Source organism: Epargyreus clarus, unplaced genomic scaffold (genome assembly GCF_041222505.1).
Source record: "Epargyreus clarus isolate Ecla_fem2 unplaced genomic scaffold, WU_Ecla_fem_2.2 ptg000005l, whole genome shotgun sequence".
In the NCBI taxonomy this organism is placed as follows: Eukaryota; Metazoa; Arthropoda; class Insecta; order Lepidoptera; family Hesperiidae; genus Epargyreus; species Epargyreus clarus.
In genome coordinates, this window is record NW_027332213.1 from 10534779 (window position 1) to 10562038 (window position 27260).

General features: G+C 35.2%; 1 protein-coding gene across 11 annotated transcripts in view; it reads left to right on the forward strand.

Annotated features, from left to right (window-relative positions):
- Positions 1-27260, forward strand: part of LOC140742280 (homeotic protein antennapedia) — a 246585-nt gene that overhangs the window by 101327 nt on the left and 117998 nt on the right. For 6 of the 11 annotated variants that reach the window (XM_073073142.1, XM_073073145.1, XM_073073141.1 and 3 more), the window contains one exon: positions 9413-9463. The exons of 2 other annotated variants lie outside the window; for them this stretch is intronic. The gene's annotated coding sequence lies outside the window, so the exon portion shown is untranslated. Of the gene's footprint in view, positions 1-9412; positions 9464-16777; positions 16881-26703; positions 27083-27260 lie in introns of those variants that run through there. 3 more of the 11 variants (XM_073073148.1, XM_073073144.1, XM_073073149.1) reach the window with 2 other exon arrangements.

Here is a 27260-nt window from a genome sequence, read left to right on the forward strand (position 1 = left end):
TTAGACTTCGAGGGTAGCCACGCATTTGTAACTGTCTTCAGGTAGGATTTCCATACTATTTGTGGTTGATTAATGATGGTCCAATCCCAACCCCAAATTGTATGGAAATCCGACCAACCATCTGCCTCCGCAGAATTTTTGAGTTTTTCGGCCACATTGCCAGGAAAAGAGGCAAGAACCTGGAAAAGCTTCTGGTAAGCGGAAAAGTTGAAGGCAAGAGACCCCGGGGGCGCAGTCCGATACGTTGATCTGACCAAATCCGCACAAATCTCGACACCACGGTATACAATGCTCTACACATAGCCGAAAATAGAGGCAGATGGCGCGAGATCATAAAGAGAAAGATCACTAATAGAGACCACAACGCTCAGCATTGAGGAGAACGATGCAAGGAGGAGGTGGAATGATGTCCATGGACGGCAGTGGCCACTTACCATCAGACGGACTGCATGGTCGCTTGCTGCTTCAATTTAAAAAAGAACTATTTTTATGTGGATTTATTATACAATTATATTTTCAAAATGGATAATTTGTGGTCACCTGCTGACCGCACATGCTCATAATGGACATCTTAATATTAATTAGTACATCAATATATGAACTCCGCAGGGCGCGCTCATTAGTGGGTTCATATAAATCGCATATTAACTAGAACACCCACGTCGTATGTCAATCATTTTACAATCATGTGTGTTAATACGTAATATTCTCTATTTAGGATTTTATGATTCTTTACTTTTTCTGTATATTTTTGATACTTTAGTACGTAGTTGAAGTATTCGAAGGAATTTTGTTTGGAAACAAAAAAAAACTTTGTTTCGTGCTTTCTACATTCATTGCTGCGTGCTAGAAGTCCCTCTGTGGGTGCTGTGACAACACAATGATATATGCAAGTATAGTGATCCTGAATTCATCTTTCAAATGTCTGTCTGGTTGGGGGTGGAATATAAACGTAAAACGGTAAAACGTTACGATTAGCTATTAAAGAGACAATTATATTAAATTTACATAAAGTAGAGATATTTCATAACTGTTTAATATATAATGTAACGTAAAAATGATTCCATTACTATCTATAGCACTAGAAATGAAACTTCTCATAAGTTTCATTTCTAGTGCTATAGATAGTAGGTGTGTAGGTGTTAATTTAGAGTACATTTAAGTAGCTACTTTATCAATTAAATTCATTTGTAAATGACTTCTGACCACAGCTACTTATAGATGATCTATTGAAATAATTGTACCTTATAGTTTATCTACAATATGAATTACTATATTGCTCACGTTACCATTCAATAATATCAGATTCGAGTTAGTACAATGACAGAATGACTAAACATTTCTGTTTACTAAAAGAACGATTATTATATCTATATATATCTAACATATATTTTTATAGAATAAAAATATATGTTAGATACCTACATAATTATGGTTTTATACAGCTATATAAAGCATCAGTAGTAAACAAACCCGAGATGTAGTTGCGTCTATATTTTATGTTGCGTGAGGAAGCATGCTCGATGAAGAAATTAATAGAGCACTGTATGATGATAGGTTTATTGTTTTAGCTGCGATGTGGAGAATACTTATTAGTTTAAGATACCGTAGTAACGCGTACTAAAAGTGTTTTATACTTTTTCTTATATTGGCAACTATTTGTAACTGCTTAGGTTAAGAATACAGTAGCACTTAACACTGCTCTTATTAGGTGGTAGAACCCTTTGTGGTTCGACTCCGGCGGCACCATCGCCACGCCTATTTCTGCCTCATAACAGCAGTGTTTAGCACTACTGTGTAAGGGAGATATACTTTTTCAAGGCGTACCACCTTAGTTCTCAGGGGTAGCAGCGCATCTGTGGCTGACTTCAGGTAGGAATATCCAATCCTATCTGGGATTGATTACAGATGTCAATGGGCGGCAGTAGCCACTTACTATTAGGTGGACTGCATGCTCGTCTGCTACTCCCATATTACATTAAAAAAAGGTAGAAATAGGTGTGACGGTGGTGCCGTTAGAGTCGAACCACAGAGGGCTCTACCACCGTCAAAGCTTAAAGGTGTATAGCCAAAGTTATAGGATATGTAGCCAGGTTGAGTGTAAAACTGATAATTATGTCTCTACCTGTAATGAATAAGTGGAAATACTTTAGTGGTCCTCAACGTCTTAATTTACACCTAACCACAATTAGTGGTTTTATACCGCTCTACCTGTTTCTTAATGTAATATAGTGTTAATACTAGGGATTTATTCGCACAGATTTATATTTTTATTAAATAGATTAAAACCAAATTCGTATTAAGATCTCATATTACTCTAAAACATGTACTGAACTTTATTGGATTATTTACTGTCATGACTATAAATGTGTTTTGTCATACAATATGTTAACGATAGGGAACTAATTATCGTTTGCGATCACCTGTTATCTTTTAATAGGATTAGTGAGCTTTACGCAAAAACTTAACGAGCGATCATAGACACGCTAAGTTCTCACATAAGCTTGGGAAGCTTTCGTTATGCTCTATAAGGTAAAGTATTCTTAAAGGGCTAATCGTCACCCGGAAACTATTTACTCCGGCGGCACCACCGCCACACCTATTTCGCCAGACATATTTTTCCGAAGCGTTCCAGCTTAGTTCTCAGGGGTAGCGGCGCATCTGTGGCCAACCTAAGGTAGGAATATTTAATCCTATCATGGTTTGATTACAGATGTCCATGAGCGGCAGTAGCCCCTTACCGCAGGTGGACTGCATGCTCGTCTGGTACTCTTATATTATAAAAAATATATTTCTTTCAATTTTATATCTTGGTGGATGACTCTCGTCCTTTAACTGGGGGAGGTCTGGAGCACACTCCATCACGCTGATCCAATGGAAATTGCTGAAGAAATACCCTCCAATAAGGCCCCAACAAGGTTTACTTATTCAGTCTTAGTCTTTGTAAATCTATAAAGATTTATACAAACCACGGGACCATGCACACTTCGCATTTTGAAAATATTATGAGAAAATAACTAAATGTTACCTATTCTTTTTCTGTGCACTTTAATTATATTTTAAATATTAATAATTAACTTTGTAAATAATTAATTGCACAATTAAATTTAATTATACAATCACAATAGACATGTCTGTTAGGTAACTAAGTAACTACTTCATACTGTTTGAATAATTTTCGTGTGATTTATAATTGCTTCTCATTTTAATTATTTTAAGTCTCAGATATTTTTAATTTGATTATTAGTTAGCTCATTATATTTTCAAAACAGTGTTTCAGTTATCTATCATAACAAAAATGTAGATAAAATATACTTATTTAAATTTGAATATTTTATACACATATTTTTTTTTACTATTTCAAAAGGCAACTTCAAATGTGGTAGGTAGGTATACAAAATTAGAACATTAGATCAACTCATTACTATCCCACTGCTGGGCACGAGTCTGTTCTAGAGTGAGAAAGGTTGAAGCCATATTCTACTACCTTAATCAAATGCGGATTGGAAAAATTCAATTACCTTTGAGTACACTCTTTTTACAGAATTCTTAAGCAAGTTTCCTCAAGATGTTGCACTTCTCTGCTAAAGTAAGATCATTTATTTTTAATACGTGGCTTTGAAACGTCAGAATTGCGTGCCTGAGATACGAACCGTGGAATCAGCCATGAGAAGCCCAATTTGATAACAATAAGTTATCGCTATTTATAAATATTTTGTATTAATTTATAAATTTTAATAATTTATAAATTATTTGTATTATTTAATATAGTTAAGTATGGTATTTAAGGTTCATTAAGAGAAAACAAAATTAAACTTTACCAAAAAAAAACCTAATCTAAGAGCTAGCCATAAATACGGATCACAAGTAGAATTTGATTTAGGCACAGATTAAGCAGGATCTATATAAATAAATGACGTTAAACAGTTCAACCCGACCTTTTCATTATTGTTTTTGGTACATTAATTGTGACAAACATCTAGCGAGTGTCGCCTCTGCCATACATCAGCATCAAACGTCGGATGGGTCATGCTCCGTGGCGCATCAGAATCGGCTGTGTCAAACTATTTAAAATAAACGCTAATCCATTCATAATAGATAACAAAAAATTGCTATTCACATCGGCATGCGTAACTAAAATAATACTTAAATATTTTTTCTTAATTTACTTAATTTTTAAATGTCGTGACAAAAAGTGTTTTTTTTTTTAAATCAATCAATAAAGCAGTAGATAGTGCTCACTCGTGATTTTACGCTAAATATTTGTGATGAATCAGTTGTAAATTACTTTTTGTGATTGTAGTGAAACCTAAATGCATATTAGAAATTATCATTGAATACTGTAAAGAAAACATTGTGAAGAAATCTATGTATGATAGGGAGTTCTGAAAAAAAAATCAAACGTGTGTGAGATTTACGCTGTTTGTCCACCGCCACCGTCACCGAGCCGATACCAAGAACTAGAATATTTCGATGCCGATTTTAATGTGTCGTGACGGCGATAGTTTGTCCATCGCGACCGATATCGGCGGTTTATTTTGTTCCAGCTGTCCCGCGTGTGACGGCAGTGTATGGACAAGTTCCAATATGTTTTATATGGTCGGCTCATCGTTATTATAATCAAAGTAGCTCAATAGATACAGAAAAGGTATTGGCAAATGAAGGTAAGCTTTCTCAGACAAACAATTGAAACGTAGACGTTTTCGTGAATTACCTATTTAGTCAGTATCGTAAAGTTATCCGGACCTATTAGGTAACTGAATACATCACATAACTTTTGGTAACTTCGGGACGTGGGCAGAACATCTATTGAGTATAGTTCAGTGGGTGTTATAATGAGGATTAGAATAGGTGGTCTGACTCATAAAGAGTAGCACCGTTTATAAATTGTATTGTCGATTATTTCGAAACATTGTTCGTATTCTTGGTATTGTATATGATCGTTTTGTTATTTAATAGGATTGACTGGCTTATCTTAGTGAAGTACAAGATCCATCTTTTTTAGTAGATATTTATATTAAAATATCTTGTGAGAAGACGTATACATTAACTAGACCTGTATTAATGACCCCAATAGAGCTGTATGTTGTTATGAAGTTAAAACTAATAAAAAACTACTCAAGTCAGTCCCAACATTTCCAGAGACTAGGAAACATTGCCTATGGACTAAAACTAGCATCATTTCCCTAACGACTTTCTCATTTCTTAGATTAAAAAAGAATAAAAAGCAATATTGCCATTAAACTTACATATAAATCGTAATCCGGGTCACAAAAATCTAACACGAATTTGCAAATCACCCACCACTCACTATTTCACATCGCCGTCGCATAACTTCTCATTGACACGCGCTGACGTTTTTTCATCAATTCGCCCGGCGCATTGATATGCGAAATGTCAACGCGATTCGCACGTTGAATACATACGATTAAAAATCGCCGCGGTAGGTGACCGGTGCGTACTCAGCTTTAATTGAATAGATTTAGCGGCACAGCCCGCCTCCTAATTGTCTAATTTGTAGCGAAAACAAGGTATGGTTTGGCGGACGAATATATAACTATGGTATGCAGAAGGACTTTCTTTTGGAGCGGGAAATAAACAAGAGCCCGTCGAGAATAGTAATTAGGACGCCTTTTCGGTCTTGTTTTGATGCTACGACCCCCTTACATGCGGCCTTGTTACAACTATAACTACAACACCCTACTATTGTAGTATAAGTAGTAACGAATAGCTTCGTATTAATATATGGAGACACCTCCTTAGAAGGCTCTGCCTTAAAAGGACACCTTCGGGGCCAGCAAGTGGCCCTGGAAGAAGAAGATTCACGATGTATTAATATAATGAAGAAAAAACAATGCGAAGTACGACGAAGTACGAAGTAATAGGAAGGAGGCATCTATCTACCTGTTCTGGTTGATCGTTACAAGTTTCTTTGGACAGATTTATATTTCTACATTATTATTATTAAATTATTGATAGTTTTATTACTATTTAAGATATAACGCTATCATAATAGGTTCCTCCGCCTACGACTTAGCCAAACATTTAAAAGCCTTTCAATTAAAACCATATTTATCTTATAAATATAGTAGTCGTAAAACAAAGCATAAGAATAACTTAATTTCAATAGATTAATAAATTACCTTCTGCCTCGTTTGTATTTTATCATCGTACTACAATTTATTGACAATAAATTCTGTTAATTTAAAAACAATACTACGCATATTATCTTCACCACATTCATTATAATTTATGAATTTATAAGCTATAGAATGTTCTGTGCGTGTTCCACTAATAAAACTTTTGTACCACACCTCTTTTTATCATACTGACTTGTGCCCGCGACTTTATACGAGGTGTATTGTAATGTGACATTTATATGTCGATACGACCTTAAGTTACATAGATTTTAAACTAAACACGTTGTTTTAATAAATGAAAAAAACCTTTCAACTAGAGAATGTTTAAAAATAAAAAAGGAATGTTTCAAAAATAAACCCTAAGATACTCCGACAATTAAGACGGATCCAAGGACACCTCATCCCTTTATCTATTAAATCGTTTGGGTTGCAGGATGTATCAAAGAATGAGACATAAATATGTACCTACATATATACTCTCAAAAAGTATTTCTCTCACCTTCCCGAAGTCAAGTAAAAATTAAAATCATTCGCACAAACACAGTGATTTTATTGCATTTTCATGTTAGTATATCGAGTTGTTCGCAATGCTATCGGTTTGAAGGATGTAAGGGAGACACGTAGTTAAATTAGAGGTGATGTAACTGTTCCTGACTCGACAACGCAACACACCGTCACATCTATTCTTACTCATAGAGACAGTTTACTGCTCATATGTTCTGGATTTAAGAATAGTAAACTAAATAGTAATAAAAGTAATTCTGAGTCAGTCATCAAGTTATGTTAGACTATCCTACTTGTGATTAGTAACTGTCAGCGAAATCTTAAAATCTAGATTAGTCATTCTAAGTTAGTTAGATAAAGCTAATTATTTTTTACTTTGGACTTTAAAAAGAGCACATATTCTAGATATTATAATTAGTAATCATCATATACATACATATTACTTGTCCATAAGTTGCATTCTACCATTGTGACTTCTGCATCATAAAATGCAACATCGATTTAGGATGAAAAACAATAAAGAGAACCTATTGTTATTACGAACGAAAATTATTATTCTTCGAAGTTTGCGATACCTGGAGGTATGTTGTCATAGGCCACCCACATACCTAAGCCGGTGTTAATACCTACAACATGGTTACAAGACGAACACGGAATACGAAACACCTGGGTGAATGTCCTAGGATTACTAATTGTGATCTCAACGTGGACAGGAAATTTGTTAAGCACTAAGGTGTGACGCTTCCGTTGCCCAACACTGGAGGCATGGGAAACGATATCTTTTGTGTTATATTATCCTAGGTACCTAAATATCGAGTCATATAAATATAATTTCGATATATTTTTTGGTATCGATGTGGATACCGGTTGACTTATATGTTCTGAAAGTGGTGGAACTCTTTGTGGTTCCAGCTTAGTCTTCAGTGATAGTGGAGCAGCTGTGGCCGAACTCAGGTAGGAACTTAATACTATCTGAGTTTGATTACAGATGTCCATAGGCGGCAGTAGCCACTTACCATCAGAAGGACTGCATGTTCGATTTTATTTGAATCTTATACAAAGTCTTAAATGTCAATATACGTTACTGATCAAATAACGGTTACTTTACGTCATACTAAAATAGATAATTAGTCTATCGATAGTCTAAAGTACTACCTACTGCCGAAATGAAAATGTCGTCTAAAATGAAAAACCTGCTTAAATTATTAATAGATAAATTATAACGGAACCGAACCTGCCGTTAGTTAGTTTAAGTTAGTGATCCCAATTCTTGACACGTTTTACCAAATAATGCTTGGTATCCACAATGGACATTTTCGAGTCGATATCGAAGCTATGGGACAAAAATACATCTTGCTTTGAGCTGCAAAAGTTTCATACAAGTAGGTACTAGGACAGAAATGGTGGCAGTACATACACTCAATATTATCCAATGTAAGTGTAATAACAGATTACGAGATGTTCTTACTTAGATCCTGGAAGGTGGTGGAATCCTTTTCGGCTCGATATCAAACGGCTCTACCACCACCATACCAATTTCTGCCTATTAACGGTAATGCTAAGCACTGTTGTATACCGCTTTGCACGGCGTGGGAAAGTCCTTAGGGCTAGCAAAAGATCTGTGGCTAAGTATAAGTAGAAATCTAATCTCGTCTGGGGTTGATTACAAATGTTCATAAACGACAGTAGCCACCTACCATAGGGTAGGTACTCAAATTGTATAAAAACTTAGACATATAATTTTACCTTAAAGTATAATAAATTATGATTTAATAATACATATCTGTTAGGTACATATAATTATTACAGATGAACTGATTATTTAAGATTTATGCAATGCAGTCACGTATTTATATACTCACTACATGCATTACATTTTATTAATAATTTAATTAGATTTGTAGCAGTCTCATAACTACGAGTATATAACCATAAAATAATCATCTAAATTACACAAATAGGTATATTAGTCATACATGTACAAAATAAGCTCATTTTCATGTAGCGACGTACTAAGAATGATATACAGGAAGGATGGTTTATTACGACATGAATAAATAAAATGTAGCCGCCTAATTACACTCGTGACAAGTGTAAATAACATCACGATAATGTAACTTGACTTCCGCTTAAGAATCTCACGGTACGTGGCCACCATATATTTAGTATGATTTACGACTTTAGAATTAGGAATTCTCTCGACTTCAGCTTTAAACCCTGTTTTTTAAAGCAAGCATGTTTTTGTAATTTTTGGCAAAAGATATATCTCTCTCATTTTATTTTTGGAATACACAATAAAAATAACAAACTAAAACGAGCATGTTCTCACAGCAAAATAAAGACAAAAGACGACAACCATAAATCGTCGCTGAAAAGTAACCAAAGCATTATACAGTTGCATAACAGTACAGTAACAGTAAATAAAAAGAGGCAAAAGGAGCAAAACTGTGCACGAAACTGTGCGCTTTTAAATACGGAGGACGTTGAGCGCGGGTAAGGCAAAGACATTTATGTTCACTAAACAAGTAGTAAAAGTCACTACTTGAGCGTTTTTATGGCACTCATAAATGTCAGATTGTGCGCCGAGGTTTAGCGAGCGGCCCGTGCCCGCTCCGCACCGAACGACCCGACACTTTCGTGGGGTGCCCCTTAATTGATTCGACACGTTTTTCATTTTCAATTTGTGCTTTTTAATGATTTCGTTTACATTCGCTTGACTTTTATGACGTTTGTGCATCGTATAATAAAGCGATTTCCTTCCTTTTCAGGTAATCATTTCGCTGCTTAACAGACTATAAACGACCGGCGCAAATTAAATGGTGAGTTAAACTAGCAATTGACTTTATCCAGTTGCGCTAGAGCTGTTAGAATGCAAATGAATTGCATTCTTTTGCACGCTGGGCGCTTAAAAAAGAAGGATGGTGGCCGAGCGCGATATTTAGCACATGTAGGCTCACATAACAAGAGTGGTCGCTTTAAAAGGGAGTGCGGATGGGGAGACAGACGTGAGAATAGGCCAAGTTTCAGTGCAACGGGCCGCTATGCAAATTATTGCATCATTAAACACCTCGTTGCGGGCTTTCGTGTTAGATTGACGTTTGCTACTCGTCTCGCTGTTAGGGTAAGACACGATTTGTTGGGCCGGATGCATTTGATTGGCGTTAGTTTGTTCGAAATGTGAAGAAAACTGATCTCGTTTGTGAATGCCAGGACGTGATACGGAACAAGTTTCGTATTGTGTGCAAAATAGAAATATAAACATCTAGCTTAAGCAAGGTATGACTGTAGGACAATTTTAAATGCATATACACTGCGGTACTAAATGATAAATGGAGCTCGGGCCAATTTAGGCTTGTAATAAATGTTTTTTTTCTAGTGTCAATAAAATATTACATTATGCTTTAAAGGAACAGCTATAAAAACGTTTATGTATCTTATTTATTATTGCACAGTGCATTTAGTCAATACGGCAATAAGTTATTGCTGTACTTACATCGCCATTCATGTCAGTGATATGTTTAAGTTTCATAAATTATATACTTAAGTAGACAGTATTAACTAACTTTAACATATGCTATGTAATTTCTATTGAACGTGAAGTTACGTATTTAGCATAAACTCACTTAATTTTGCACAGGTAGGGTAGGGCGGGGCTAGTTGAGCAGAGAGGCAAGTTGGGCAATCAAAATATCTCGCAAACTATTCACCGTACGCATAGACATCTAATGGCGAAAAGAAGGAGTAGTGGGAGAGGTAATCATCACGCGATCGCTAGAGCCGGCTGGACGAGCCAGTAAAGATCACGTGCGTTTTGTTTATTTTGTGACCTAAAAGTAAAAACGTCGTTTATCGCGAGTTTTCGTCTGTATTAGTCAATAGATATTTGTTTTCAATAAGGTAAGTGTTAATCTTTCAGATAATTATTGTATTTTTGATATGTGAAGTTGTTCTGGGTATATTTATTATGGTTTTTTTATAACCTCACTTTTGTTTTAAAATTCCGGGTTGGGGTTAGTTGAGCTATAGTTGCTCAACTTACCCCACGACTCAAACAACTAAAGTAATTGATGTTTTATTATTAATTATTATTATAAAGTAATTGATGCTTTACTAAAACTAATAGAAGAAAGAGGAAAGCTGCAATATTAACAGACACTCCCGAAAAAAACGCTTTAGAAGAACAGCAAAATAAAACCACCTAAAAGTTAAGAAGCCAAAGAAGAAAATGGATAGGAAAAAGAAGAAGGGTGTCTGTAAAAAAATACTCCAGTCAAGTGAGGAATGTGATGATGATGATTATTCCTGTCTGATTTGTTGCGAAGGCTATGCTGAAAGTTTACCAGGAGAAAATTGGATCCAATGTCAAGCTTACAGTGAATAAGCACATACAAAATGTGTTCCAGGTGCTGGTCTTACGTTCGTTAGTGTCAATTGCAACAGTGACATCGACGATAAAGTTAAGAACTTATTAATATATATTTTTTCAGACATTCAGTCCTATTTGAAAAAAATAGACTGATTTTAATCCTGAGTTTCTCTTAAGATACGTTAATGTTTTGTTTATTCTAATTTTGGTTAATTGTTCTAAGAAAATAACTTTAAGTGTTGTTGTTCTGTAACTAAAAGACGATAAATAAAGAGCTGATTGTCAAACACATATTTTAGTTGATCAATCCTAGTCAACATTGAACATTATATTCTTAACGTAATTCGTGCTCAACTTGCCCCATACCCTTGCTCAACTTACCCCACCAATGGGGTACATTGAGCATAATTGCCTTCCTGCATGTAAATAGCTGCAGCTCTTAAATTCGCCTTCTTACAAAAAAATACTATGGACACTTTTGCTGAGGGATAAATTACGAATCCATCAAGCCGCTTAACAACTCATTGAGACTTATCATTGAGGAGCTATATCCGTTCAAGTAAAAAATTGCTCAACTAGCCCCGCCCTACCCTACCTGTCTGGCTTATAAGGGTAAATATTTCTATATAAGTAATGGCATCTCAACCCTATGCAATTTATAATGATTCCATTTTTAGATTTATATTTTAAAGCATAGGACTTATCTTATATATAAAATTCTCGTGTCACAATGTTAGTTACCGTACTCCTCCGAAGCGGCCTTACCGATTTTCACCAAATTTTATATGCATATTCAGTAGATCTGAGAATCGGCTACTATCTTTATATGGAAACACAATGTTTGCCAACAATTTGACTACACTATGATCATCTTCATCAATTAATTAACACCTTTTCCTTACAAAGTGAATGGGGGTAAAGTCATAACGACCTATAAATATGGACAGATGGACACAATGTATAGGAAAATATATTTCAGGAGTGTGGGTTCCTTCACTATATTTTCCGTTACAAGCAAGTGAAAATTGATTTCTAACTTGTGCATATGTTGTACGATTGAAAGCCAGATCGATTGGTTCCACTCCAACCATTGCCATCTTACAGTGATATAGGAGTCTTGAGAAGATGTACCTTGAAAATCGTCTCGAACAATTATAATATTTTCTTCCTAACCGTATTTTCTTAAAATATAGCCAAAATAAATATTACTAAAATATAATTATTCAGTCATGTGTTATTTCATCGAAGTTGTGATAGCATGTGGATAACCAACTTATAAATAACATTATTACTAGTTACAAATTTTCCAAAAACTCAGCCTAACATGTAGGTGGGTAAAAAATATATATGGTAGAACATTTACAAAGTACCAACACAACTCAATCCCGCTACAAACAGGCAATAGGTAACATCTAATTCCTATTTGCATCAGCTGTTGCACACCTGCTGGAGAGACATGTGTATGGACGGTGACTTGACGCTCGCTCTATGGTCAGTGTGCATTTTTGTTGAGGCTACTTTATAATCAGAATAGTTCGGAAAATATACGTGATTTTCTTTTACATCCGTGAATGGTTGTATTTTTAGAAATTATTTTTTCATGAATAAGTAATAGCATAACTGGTACCACCATTACGACGTTGCTCTAATTGTGGTGCTGTTTGTTGTCTGCAACTTCTATAAGTTTCGGTGTATAGGTATTTTGGAAATCTGGATCTGTTCGGATGAAGTGTGGATACTTTTGGAGCTGTACATAGTATTTGAATATTTGCTTTATAAGTACTTGTGAAACGGAATTTGATATGTTGAATAGGATTATAAGAGGGTTTGTTTATAAGTGCTATGCTTTATCCTGGATGCTTAATAACTGTAATCTATACATGTACGTGTCAAAATGATAATGGTAGACTCAAAAGTAATTATTTTATGGATATCGGAGCAGTTTAAGTTATTAAATCCATAGTTTTTTGTGGCCATCAATACACACAGCAAAGTACTGCAACTACGCCAAAATCTTCTCAGAGTCCTGTATCTAGTATTGTTCTTTTAAATAGTGTTAGATGAAAATAAATAAATGGTACATAATAAATGTAAACCTAGTGATCAATATTAATGTAGGTGCGTTCTGAACTGCGGTAGGTGCCAACACTTTCTACTCCTTTCCATTCTGCATCTACAGTCGGTGAGACGTACGTGAGACTGCGTATTAAATGTATGTTGCGAAGTTGGTGGCCGGATTAGATTAGGTTGGATTAAGTATGGAGCTAATGTATCTACAGTCAATATAAATTAGAGGTAAAGAGTAGATCTTTTTTATATTCTACCTAATCACCTACATATTATAGCTTTTCATCCTATCAATTGAAAATTAAGAAGGTAGAAGATCTTTCTTTTACCTGGGATATCCGCGGATACGAATATCCGGAGCAACACTAGACGTATCTAGAAAACGAGAATATTACTAAGGGTAGTTAATATATTGCTTCGTAAAAATATAATTCAGATACGAAATTTAACTGCGGTCCAACCACTTATGACATGCATTTTTCTTTATGATCTTTCAATTATATGATTTGATATATCTTGTAGATGCGTATGTAATTATACAAGTAATTTATGTGTTATTCCTTTTGTTATCGACGAATACTTTGTGAACCTGCTATTTTATTATCTCTGGGGGGTTATTACCATCTCTTAAAACAATATTATTTTAAGCATACATGAAAGTTTCGTACCACGACCTATTTTAAGGAGGTCGTATGAAACAAAATAATGTTTCTGCAATATTGAAATATAACTTTCCTGAACTATGATGGTTTTTAAAAGATGGTGGTAGGCCCCATGTTCTCATGCACTTCGCGCGTTTGTAAGATTTTTTTGACATAATTTCAGCAATAAGCTAGATCTAGCATCAAGCACATATGGTTCATGTAAATTATTTCATCTTTGAGCTAATAAAGTTCCATTCAAATCAATTTCCTAGTTGCGAAGGAATCTTTAAACCCAAATAATAATTATAATCGAATATACTTAGCGTTGGTTCAATGCCTCAAGTTAACGGAAATCCAATAAGCCAGTAAGACAATAGAACAAAATTTCTTTTATTTTATTCCAAATCCTAAAATTCACAAGATTAGCCAAATTCCTACGCGCAGATATAATTAAGATAAGCAAATCGCAATTAGCTTACTGTCTTGTGACTTGACCCAAGCTGAGGTGAATGTCGTTTTATGGCCTTTGCAATGCAAAGTATGCTTAGTGGACCATGGGAATAGATTTTCCTAAGTAGGTGTGTATAATAACTGTAAATGGTTAGTAATCGGTGTTCCGTCTATCAATATCATTAATTTTTTATAATAATATAGGAGTAGCAGACGAGCATGCAGTCCACCTAATGGTAAGTGGCTACTGCCGCTCATGGACATCTGCAATCAACCCCAGATAAGATTAGATATTTCTACCTGAGGTCGGCCACAGACGCGCCGCTACCCCTGAGAGTGTGTGTCTCCCTTACCACACTCTTCAAGCCAGAACACAACAGCGTTTAACGCTGCTGTTATGAGGCAGAAATAAGTGTGGTGGTGGTGCCGCCGGAGTCGAAGCACAAAGGGTTCTACCACCTTTATCTACTAAACTGTTAAAAAAAACCTATTTGAACATCTGTAACAAGCTCTAAACAGAACAAGATTCCTCATTAATAACAATTACAAAAAAATATTTTATTGCACCTGATCAATTAAGTAAGGGAGAGCCTTCAATTATTTAGTACTGCAAAGCAGTCACGGGAAATAACATTCTTATTCCTAAGGCCAATTGTTAAGGTGGTAGTAGTACCGCCGTAGGCGAATAACAAATGTCTCAGAAATAGATTATTTCTATTACTAAGAGGTCTTGTGACATGTACCACTACTCAAACTTTGAAATAAAGTAGGCTTCTCTCAAACGAGCTTTGTTTGTTTACTTCCATTCATTTCGATCTAGCCAGTAATATCGTAGGCAGCAGCAAACCTGCCAATTTGTTAAGGATTCAACAGTATTATTGCCCTCTAAAGCCTTTTCAGTTTATTTTCGTTCTGCAGCTGCGGGAAATTTTAACGAGTCTAATAAAGTCAGCGTGAATTAAACGGACCATATTGAAAATAGCTAATCACCGAAGCATAGGCGCGTCCGAGCACCAATCGTAATGGCGCGAGAGTGCATGTCCGCGATCGCAGAGGAACGATAGCATTGTGCGGTGCTGCGCAAGCGCCGATCGCGTCGCCGATTGGGGAAGCCTGTCGCTTACGTGTCGCCTCTCGCCCGTATCTCTCGCCGGATCGCACGCAAATTATAATCGATACCATTATTGTAATATCTGACTACAACATTCGCACCACTATTGTTCCTTTCCTTCACGATAACTTTTTGCGTCCTTCACTCCTAGCTATTTTAATTGCTGCATCTATTCGATTTATCGTTTTGGGCCCGTTCCCCAACTTTTCGATCAACAAGTTAAATACGACGCGTGTTATATATTAATTGATTGTCGGCAGGTCATTAGCGAAAGTCTCTGACAAACCGCCTGTTCGTATCGGCCGAGATGTCCAATTTAAGTAGTTGTCGCGTCGACACGTACAAAGCAGGTGACACTGTGTGCAAAAAGTTCATTTTCTTCCGATGCTTATATCGTTTCCACGCACCCTTTTTGGTATCACATGCCGTTTTGCCAGATTGTCCTGGAATAAGGATCGAATTTGGACCGATCGTGTATGACGGAATTATGATTTATTGTAATGAGATGCCAACTCATGCAGGCATTATGTCCGTTAAATATTGTGATTGGATAATTTACTGATTTTTATCTTTTCAATTACGCCAGCGGGCAGCGTCGTTTCGTTTTATAGAGATGAGACGAACTTTACAGTTATAGCGTGTCCGTGGTGATGTGAATGTAATACAATATGACATAAAATTTATGTTAGTTTTATCGCTCTAAACTAAATATTCAAAATAGTACTGACGAGCTTTCGTCGGACATTAAACCTGTTATTTTTCTCAGCGCTCAGTACGAAGTTTAAGCGTGTTTACTTATACATCGACCGACTTCATAAATCTTTCTGCTTACAAATAACATATTGTTTCACCTTATAAATACAGAATACCCGTGCACGTCTTTATTGGCTCGGATCGACGGCTGATAAGATGTGAGGGACTCAATCATGTTTTGCAAAACTTCTCTAATGTATTTAAATATATCTCTTCTATTACTATAAGAAAATAAAGATAAAAGGGATATGTAGAATAACATAAATATTTAGTAGATAATCTGCAGGTAGCAGATAAATCGGTTTAACTTTGTCACGGCGTGTCACAAACATAAGAAAAAGGAAGTAAGTTAATTTACATAATTTCGATGACGTAGACTAGTCTAGACAAGTTAGTTGCTTATTAACTTTCCAAACAAATGAAAAGGCAGGTGAAAGTCCTTTGTGAAACAAGGTTAGTATGCTAAGGCATCACGCGAGACACAACAGCTGTTACGTAAAAGAGCGTTTAACGGCTCAAAGCTATAAATTGACGCGATATAAGGTCAGGGTCCCCATATAAACGTTCAGTGCTCGATGCACTACACCGCAAAGTGGTCATTCGTTTTAAATAAATTACCATGTAATGGCACGTTAATTTGCATACTCTGCCCAACGCCACCGCAATCTTAACACCCGAAAAACAACTCTATCTTTACACTCCTAAAACTCAGTTCCAATGTTCTTTTTCGTTTCATTCAAAGCTTCGAGAATGGCGCTGCTGAAGCGGCGAACACGCGAACTACGAGCTTTTTTGGAAGTTCCAACGCCATCCCAGAGATGGCGCTGGCGGCGCTAACCGAAAAGGTTCGTATCGAAGCTTGCTAGGGGTGGCTCGGGGTTGGAAATGGTTCACGTAAATGTGTAGAGGGTTGTTAGGTGGCGAACTAAACGTTGTAGGGGCGAGCGAATAGATGGCGCCACATCAAGCGAACTTGAAAACGGAAGCTTTATAAAGTTTCACTGACGAATGTTTCGAAATTGAAGAAACTCTTTGGTGTACATGATAATGAAATAAACTAACAAATATAAGTATATTTGTGATCATAAAGTTATGATACGAATGAAAAATATAAATTAACTAGGCGTCCTATTTCATGTATAGTAATTAGTTTTTACTTAAACTAATTTAACTGAATATAGTGCCAACTTAATTTTATATAGATTCCTACCTACTTACCTATATATAAAATTAAATGTTTCAATAAGTTTTAGGTAATTTAGTTTTATAACAAAAAAGCAGTTCAACCCACGGCAGATTATTTTTTACGCACTTTAGCATATTATTAGGATGGTATTATATTTGATTAAAAAAAGTGACTCTTTATTTTGTAATCACACTTTTATACATATTCGATATTTTTCAATTAATTTAAGCTTGATAAAAATTCATGTGTTCGTAGAACGGGCTGTTGAAATTGTTCAACAAACCTACTGTACCTGGTAAGGTTTTCTTATTTACTAATAGCAAAATCATCAATATTACTGACCAACCATACAATATATCTTAGAAACTCACTGCCGAACATAATAACATGATAATTTAATAACATTTCGATTCGAAACATAGCATATTAGCAAAAGTCATAGTAGGCTTAATTTCAATAAATTACGTGTTATTTAAAATAACAGAACTCAAACACCTTTGACTTGTTTTATTCAAGATTAAAGGTAGTAGACATCGACAAAAGGATATTGACACTTCGAAACAATGCTCAAAGGACAACCGTACTACCGAAGTTTTTAAACGGTCCTATTATTCTAATTTTGACAATAAAAGTGAAAGCTTAAAACTTCATGCAAATTCCCATTCGCATAAACATACCTGACTTCCTACTACTGTTGTATTGTTGTTTTGAAATCAGTTGCATAAGCATTTCAGTTGACAATGCAAGTCGTAAATTTTGCCTTCTCCTGAGGGATTTGACCCAATTCTTTACTTTGTAATATTGTTAGCTGATTGTTTCTGCTACCTGTGCGTATAGAAACGTACTAGAAAATTTTAAACCCAGTCATAAGTTTGCGTCGGTGACTTAAGGATAATCCCCTGCGATTACATTAACTAAATTATCCGGTTTACGTTTCAAAAGTGGTCGTTTATAAAATGTTTGGTGTTTGCTATATTGCTAATATTATAAAAAGGTTGAAATTGGCTTCCAAGATTTGATTACTCTTTTAGTTACTTAAAAGTGAAGCTAATATAAAGCGTGTAAAAATGTGTTGCATTCTGTTTAATAAATGTAAAACTTGTGCAAAGTTCGATTTCCCTTAGGTGTATAATGAAGACTAAGTCCATAGGAATACGTGTTACTAAGTAAGTATTTTTATGAACTTGCATAAAAAGCTCTATAATGCTTACCTTAGTAATAACATATTGCTCCCATTCAACTTTTAATTAACATACAGTTCTGAACTCTACATTTTACATGACAGCGGTCATTAAACTCGTGATAGATGCTATAAAAAGCAATAAATTAACAGTGAATTACCAATGATATTAAAAACAATATCATTGAATTCTAAATAACGTCCCCGAAAATCATAAATATGATAGCAGTTCAAGCATACATCCGAGAAATTTAGACGTCTCATGCACTAAGCAAACACATATGATTTATCCCCAAACACGGGGTCCGATGACGTTTCCACACCATAAATTGTGGCCCTCAAGGCGAGCCGACGTATCGGGTGCTTTATGAAGAGCAGCGACTCGACGACAGTGCGGATACGACACAGCGACGTAACGGTACGTTCATATAAATGGGTACGGACCGGTCACAGGCCGGTACACCCGGGTACGCGGGTATAAATCTGGCACATCCGGCCGGTTACCGCGCCGGTAGTGGCGACGATTATTCACCCAATATCGAGTTTTGGCTTCACTTGCTAGGTTCTAATCTTCGGTTTCGTCGCAACTAGATTTATGTGCTCCGAATCATTTTTGTTTCAACTCCGCCAGTTACCTCGCGAGTCATCTCGTTCCGTTTTAATGGAAGTTGTTTTGCAAGGTTGTGCTAGATTTCTATTCCTCGGTCGAGAGATTTTAAAACGCTTTACTCATTCTCGTCCTATATTTTTTACTTCTTTTTGATTTAAGAATTTAAAAGAAATTAGTTATACGCTATTCTGCATTAACACATTAATTGTTAGATTTTAAAACTTATTAAACGAATCGTAACGTAAGTTGCACTCATTTTTCTATACTTTTACATGTTTTTATACTACTAAAGTCGTATATTCTAATGTACTTTTCATTTAATTACTGACGTTAAGAGCTTTATAGATTTTTTCACAGACTATACAAGATTTAAATATAACGACTGACTTGTGACAGAAATAAAAAATGATCATAAAAACGATATTTATCAAATTATTGTCATCATTACATTTCAACCATAATTATCAAAATCAAAATATGACATATATTTACTAGACACAATTATTTCCAATTCCATTAAAACGTTGCAACTTAGAGAAGATGTTTAATTAATTACATATCAATTCAACTTATCTAGGACGTAAATTAGTAAATTTAATAAAAAATTATTTATGTAGTTGTTCGCCAATTTGTCTGTGCGTAACAAAGCGTCGCGCCCTTCGACTGGCGTTTGTCTGGAGGTGACACGGCTCACCTTTGCGGACTTAGTAATTCCCTAAATGAATATTAATGATACGCAAATTATATTCTCCGAGAACGAACGTTCGATTTAAGAGAACTTTGAAACTTTTGCCTTAAACATCAGGTATACAGGACGGCTTGAAGTTCGTAGTATCATTGGTAACCGTGTGATCGAATTATTTAATATTCTTAAAGTTGTGATTTTCATTAATTCATATTTAATATACTATGTAGTAGGTACACACAAAACATACAACATATACCATTTGTTTATTTTAGGATGTATCTACTATCTAGATACATAAATAAATATCGCTCGCTTAAAAATTTAAACAACCCTAACCTATTGCTTAGTATTTAGCAATATATAAAAAATAAAATAGAAATTTAACAGGTTATGTAAAAATTATCAAAAAATAATCAGCTCATCAAACAAACAATCAATCTCTTATTTAAACTAAAATGTGTTTATAAGTTCGGGTGGGCTTAATAATAGTATAAGTTTTACTTAGAAAATAATTGGATCAATCTAGCCCTCAAATACATATGTACATAAATGTAAGAAGTAACCTAATACAAAGCCAATCTAATCGGAACATTTCCAGATTTTTCCAAATAACGCTGCTAATACGGCTCTTTGTAATAAATCAGTGGGCCATTTTTGTTTTCAACGCACCGATAACTCTTTTGTCATAGGGTGATGTAGAGGCGGTAGGGGCAATGGAGTTATTTATATTGTATTTTCCTAGCTAGAAGAAAATTTCCTTTCTGTTTACTTCATGGGTCAGTGATCAGATTCCTTTGGTGCCTGCCGCTGTAGGTTAGGACACGGTGGAAACGTACATGGGGATAAGTGAGTTTTCATGTTTCATTTTTGGTATATTTTGAAAATATAACAGGTACATGTATATAATTGGGGGTATCCGTTTGTTTGTACCATATATAACTTCAACGTGGCAAAATAAAAATAAAAGTTTTCTCAAAATCTATCATAAGCGTATTGATTTGGATAGTACTGACCTCATTTGGACTGGACTCTTTCAATGTTGGAAGATTTCCCTGGGTGTTGGGTCGCCGCATCAAAAATACTAATAACGGCTTCTTGAGATGAATCGTTACATATCTCGTTATTACACATATATTTTTATTATTTAATTTGGTTGATTGATTCAAATTTGAAATTTAGCTTCAATCAGTAAAGGTTTATCCAATAAAAGGCGTAAGTGAACAATATTTATCTCTTTTTTGTATTTGTTCAAGTAAGATGTCTTAGTGCTGATACATGCTTGTATAGTATGTTACTTACCGATAAATTAATTTACCGTTCAATTTTAATAATTCCAAAATTAAATAAGTTAATCAGAATTTTCACTTAAGCCGATACCCCGCAAGTTCTCGACTCCCTACTGCTTCCCAGATCGCAACCCCGCAGTTACAGAAATAATTGTTTCTTTTGCAGTCACCGCGCTAGTGCACTTTGCAACATTATGTGTTTCCACCCTCGTGGTGTGGTTCAATTGATTATTTCGTTCAACATGCATAGAGGAACAGCAACAAAATTTATGAAGCGATGGTTTAAAAATATTTTAGTTGATTTTTTCTATAGATGTACTCTTTTAAACCTCTATAAATGGCGGTCTTATCGTTAAATAGCAGTCTGTTCCAACCCGTACAGACTATGTAAACAACCCGTGGGTATTTTGATTGCAACGATTGTAATTTAAGTGTTTAAATTTGTGTTATTTAAGCTGAAATATAAGTAATAAAGGTATTTTCTATCATTTTTTGTGTCTTTATGAGTAAAACAATGAACAAATAGTAAATTGTATAATTTTTCATTATACTTTACAAGTCTGCAAAATGTATTCAATTAGTAGGGTTCTCGACATTTTCAGAAAAACGCATAAATACACATAGGTGATGTGACATAAATAACGACACATAGAGGAAAGCGGGGTATAGACAACAACAATGGCGAATGTCGGGGCTCACTCGCGAGCATTGTAGCGTGGCGCGGGAGGCGTTACGAATCAATGGAGGGAATTATCGGAACTGGGCGTACGTGGAGTGGTCTTGTTTAAAAATTTACAAAAAAAATACCAAATGTAGGCAGCAAAATGCAGTTGAACAGACATTATAATGTACTAACTTCTAGATTAAAGTAAGTTTTATTTACAAAAATGTAAATTTTAAGTTATTTATTAATTAGATTTTTTTTGCCTAGCAGTTAGAAGAAGGAATCTTAAATATATCGCATGGAATGGAATAAATCACAAAAAAGTATAAATGGCATTGTAACGGGCTAATTACCTTATAACTTTTGACGTGAATAGATAGTCTATATAAAATATTCATAGATTTTAATAAGAATATTACCAATGTAAACGGTGCAAAGATTTAAGTACATAGTTTCAATCAAGCAGAAAGTCGAAACTTTTTTTGAATTAAATATGTACTAATCTCATTTGTACAATAATTATATTATGTACTTTATAGTTGAAAATTGTGTATGAAGATTAAATATGCTAAATGAACAAGTATAATATACTTTTTCTTATCGTATTTTATGGAACGGCAAAAATGATAAAGATATAAACGCTAATAGATAACATTGTCATTGGCAATAAAGATTTCGATACATCTATGTATTTATGTTGGCAGGCATTTAATTATAATTATTCTTAATTTTATAGAACGAATGCCATCTCTACATTTCTCTCTGTGCCAGATTAGTCCGTCCCACGCAGCGTATCGGCTGAAGAGGTAAATGAAATGCTATCCGGAGGGGAAAACTTAAATTACTGAATTTGAGGGTCAAAGAAATAAGTCTTTGGTAGACACATACGACACGCCACGCTGAACCGATTGATTCGAAAATGTTCGCGGGAGCACTTGGGGTCTAAACTCATAAATATAGTGCTGTTACGATTGATTTGATTAAAATATTCAGAGTGAAACATATCCCACATTGTGTTAAATTACATTTTACACATATTATTTACGTAGATATAAACAATCTATCCATTTTTTTCCTACCAAAGATCGAAATTTGACAATGAAGAAATTGTCAAATCAAATCTTTGGTAGGGAACACTGGATAGATTGATTTTATTCATAAAGGGCGTAAGTAGTCTTTACCACGATTACTGCTACTCGAAACTCAGTAATTTCGTGTGTTTTCCATCTTACTTACAATTATTTATATTTTAAAGTGTATTAACATTTTATATCATTCAAATACAAATACTAAAGTAAAGGTTTTGAAAAGTATGAAAATTAGTTAAATTTTCTTCATAAAGCTTAATATTTCCTGCGTATCTATGTATTTTGATTTTGGAGTACTAAGCGGATGTACACCTTTCGTATTATTTTTGTTTATACAAAGTCTAAATAAAAGGATCCGTCAATAAACGAAACGCTTGCTTTGATTGAGTTCGTTACATTTATTCATTCCCCTTGTTTCGGTAAAACGTCCACTAATGCTGAGGCAAAATTAATCTTATCACAACATATTAATGTTGACTTTTGTTTGATTTTTTAGACATTATTCGCATCGATTTAAAATTTATGTCTAGAAGCTTAATGCTCCAGGGAATTGAACTTTCTATTTCTAAATTGCAATGTTGGTGAAAGGTCGCCTTTGTCGTAAATAATTTACCTAAAGCAATAAAAATCTAATGAATCACTCTAAAAACTATTACCATAAGGACGCCAAGTAATAGAGTTATTAAGCAAAAGGGAAGTAATAAAGAAAGTGACAAAACCTTCGAGGCTACTTCCATAAACCGTTTGATAAATGCATCGCATTATGTCGATATACCTCAAAATTAGGGAAGGGTCGACGTAATGACCCCGTTTACCGTTATCTGCTACGATCGCTACTACAAGGCCCTACCTAAACGCCGCCAAATTTGAAATTCGAACATCATAATCTAACTTTTCGAGGACGCCGTAAAAAAGTAAAAAATGTGTAAGAAAAGTTTCGCTTACAAGGTCATGCGAGAATGTGTCTTATAGTAATATATTCAAAGCGGATAATCAGTTTGGATGTATGTTTATTGTAGAGAAACATCTGCCGTTTTAGTTCGGTAAAGGCTCTTCTTCATTGGAACGATACGACACGGAACTGGACCGGCACGACATCGACTCCAACAGCGCGACAACGGCGGCAATGTCATCGACTCCGACACTGGTACGGCACATAGGTACGGCTGGACTTTAATTCTTGTATCTTCATCTTGTTTATTGAGTAAAGGAAAATTTATTTATTTTTATTTATTTATAAAGTAAATGATGAATCACACATGAATGCTTACTATAGTACAAAACAAATAATTATGTGCCGTCTCGCCACCGTCGGCGCCCCCATGTCGACGTCAATGGCATATCGTCGTCGTGTCATATGCGTCTCCTAATGTTATTATCGTTGCCGTGCCGGTGTCGTGTCGTCCCAAGAAGTAGAGCCGTAAGGCAGCTCGCGCGCATTGAAATTTTGAAAAAATGCTCGAACCCGCAACAGATGCGACATGTCGGATTCCTAAAAGCAGATGTTTATTAAGTTCCCTCATCATAGATTAAACTCGAGGATGCCTTTGTTTTTGTTCGCTTATTGAACAATATAGCGCCTTAAATGGCATGGCCATTTGTTTCGTGATATGCGGGCAGATATAAGTAGATAATTGGTTTTGTCGTGTTTCATTATTTCAAACGCGTTTTTTGATACATCTTGCACAACTAAGTAGCGCGTTACTTCTTGGTACGAGTTTATTAATACACTACGAGCGTTAATGACTTGTAGTTCAGTAATAAAAAGGAATGGGTAAATGCTTCCATGTTGGTGTAAGTTAATGATGAAATAGTCGATAAGTTTATCCGGTATTTCTATGAAGAGATAAAATGTTATAACGCTTTATTAACGAATTGAGTGTTCGTTAAAGCGAAAAAATATAACGAACGTTTATAGGTAGTAATTGTGAAACGGGCAGGCCTGACCCGCGGTTGAAATTTCACGGTCAATTTTTATATCATTCGTGGAAGTTAGCAGTGCTTTAATATGAAACATTTGTAATGACCTTTCGGCATGCGATCTGTGCGTAGTCTAAATATAGAGGGAATAGGAAACATTTTTAATGTATTAGAAAACGTTACACCACTCTAATTATACTTATGCTGCACGGATATGATTTATAAAAGTTCGTAGTTGATGAAATGTTCTTAAATTAATTTACAAAAAAACTATATGAAGATTTTTTGTAACTACGTATTAAACTAAAATTAAAGGTTAAAGGTTTGGTAACATACTTTTAAAATGCTTCATTACATTTACTATCATATACCATTTTACTACATTGCGCATTTTTAAATATAGAGTCACCTACCACTGGCATCATGAGTAATTCTAACTTAAAAATTGTACTGACTTGGTGAGTGGTTATTTTTTAAAATTTCCCAACGTACCCTCCTATTATGTTATCAGCTTATCTCCTTGTTCAATTCAATACAGTACTTTTAAAATGAGACGTTGGGTTATACTGGCATGATGAGTAATTCCTCTTGAGTAATTGCTATTCCAAATTTCCCGACAAACCTCAATACTTTATTTGACTACCTTTTTAATTAATTTTATGCAATGTACCTACTGGATGAAATCGTACTTCATACGTCTCATCGCACTTTTAAACGTGACGTCACCTAACACTGGCATGGTGAGTAGGTAGTTCTTATTTCAAAGTTCTATTGGCGCGGTGAGTGTTTTTAATGAAAGCTTCATTCCTTATCTACTGGTTTAATACTATCCAGTACATTGCGTACTTTTAAACGTGACATCACCTAACACTGGCATAGTGAGTAGTTTTTATTTCAAAGTTCCATTGGCGCGGTGAGCGTTTTTAAGTTAAAGCTTCGTTCCTTATCTACTGGTTTAATTTAGTCCAGTACACTGCGCACTTTTAAACGTGACGTCACCTAACACTGGCTTGGTGAGTAGTTTTTATTTCAAAGTTCCATTGGAGCGATGAGCGTTTTTAAGTTAAAGCTTCGTTCCTTATCTACTGGTTTAATTTAGTCCAGTACACTGCGCACTTTTAAACGTGACGTCACCTAACACTGGCATGGTGAGTAGTTCTACACAATAGCTGCCACAGGCGATTCCGGCCGCGCCCTCACGGATATAATATTTATGAGGGGTACATTCTCACTCTATAATTACGTATCGATTCGGGCCTGACGACGCCCAAATATTATTCATGCTATGACCTCTTCAATTAGATAATGCCTCGCAGGAAGGTCTATGGCTCGGGATCGGTCCACTATTTCAAATTGTATACCAATTTTCATTTTGTTTCGTTTGTTATACTTTGGCGCCCGTTCTATGAATTTAATCAAAAGGCTTTGTAGATTTGTGCTTTAATTTGTTATTTGAGCTTTTAAAAAAATTTAGACAGGGTTGAATTTGTATCAAATCCTCTGTCTCGTTAATCCATTACTATAACAATGCTAGGTACGAGTCTTCCTCTCAGAGTGAGAATAAAATTATTAAAATGATATAATTGTGTAATTTAATAATTATCTAGGCTATTTTGGTCTATATTTACATGATTTGAGATACAAGTTGCACCTTTTTTAACACATTAATCTAATATAATGTTTTATCGTTTTATATGTACCGCGTTAACACTATATAAAAGTTAAAAAAATAAAGGTTTTCATACAAAATACGCGAAGATAATGAACGAAAGGGAAAGTGGATGCGCCACGTGACTCCGAGTCCCGTTGGCACCGTACCTGTTGCAGTCTTATTTACGACCCAAAACAATCGCTTCATCTCGCGCCGTCCATATAATGCGCCCGTAAAACCCGATTCTTTACACGATTCGACATTTAGCCTTGCATAACAAGCTTTTGTTTATAAACAAAGCCTCAAGGACTCCACTACCATGCTTACGGTGCCCTTACATTTTTGTTTAGTTACAAAATGACATCCGTAGGGAAAACGCGCGCGCTGACCGCCGCGAATTAGTTCATCGCTCATTTTACTTGACGTTCGATTAATTTAAATTTTTAAACAAACGATTTAGTACGTGTCGTATAAGTGTAAATATGAAATTGTGTAACCGCTTTGGAGCGATAACCTGGGATTCCGTTTATCATCAATAACGTATTTACGACGTTTTATTACTACACAAAGTTTTATGAGCCGTTGAGTGACGTTTATACGATGTTCTCGTAACAGACGGTGTGGCTACGAAGACGCATAATATTCACATCAGATGCGAATAAATGTGTTCCTTTTCATATAAGTGACCATGATTAAGTCAATGACGTGTTTATGGGCGCACCGTACATGGAGAGCGCAGCAAAACAGCTAATTCATGGCTTCATTAGCTGAAAGGTAATTTGCATTTTTAAATAGGCGTTCTTTAGCAAATTTCACTTGCAAAAAATAAGTGAAATTCACACAATATTGCGCTTGTTATATCTACAGATTGTCATCAGGCCTCATTAATTAGTTCATAGAACTTTAGATACATAAGGGAATCATTTTCAATTTATCCGAATCTACCGTGTTA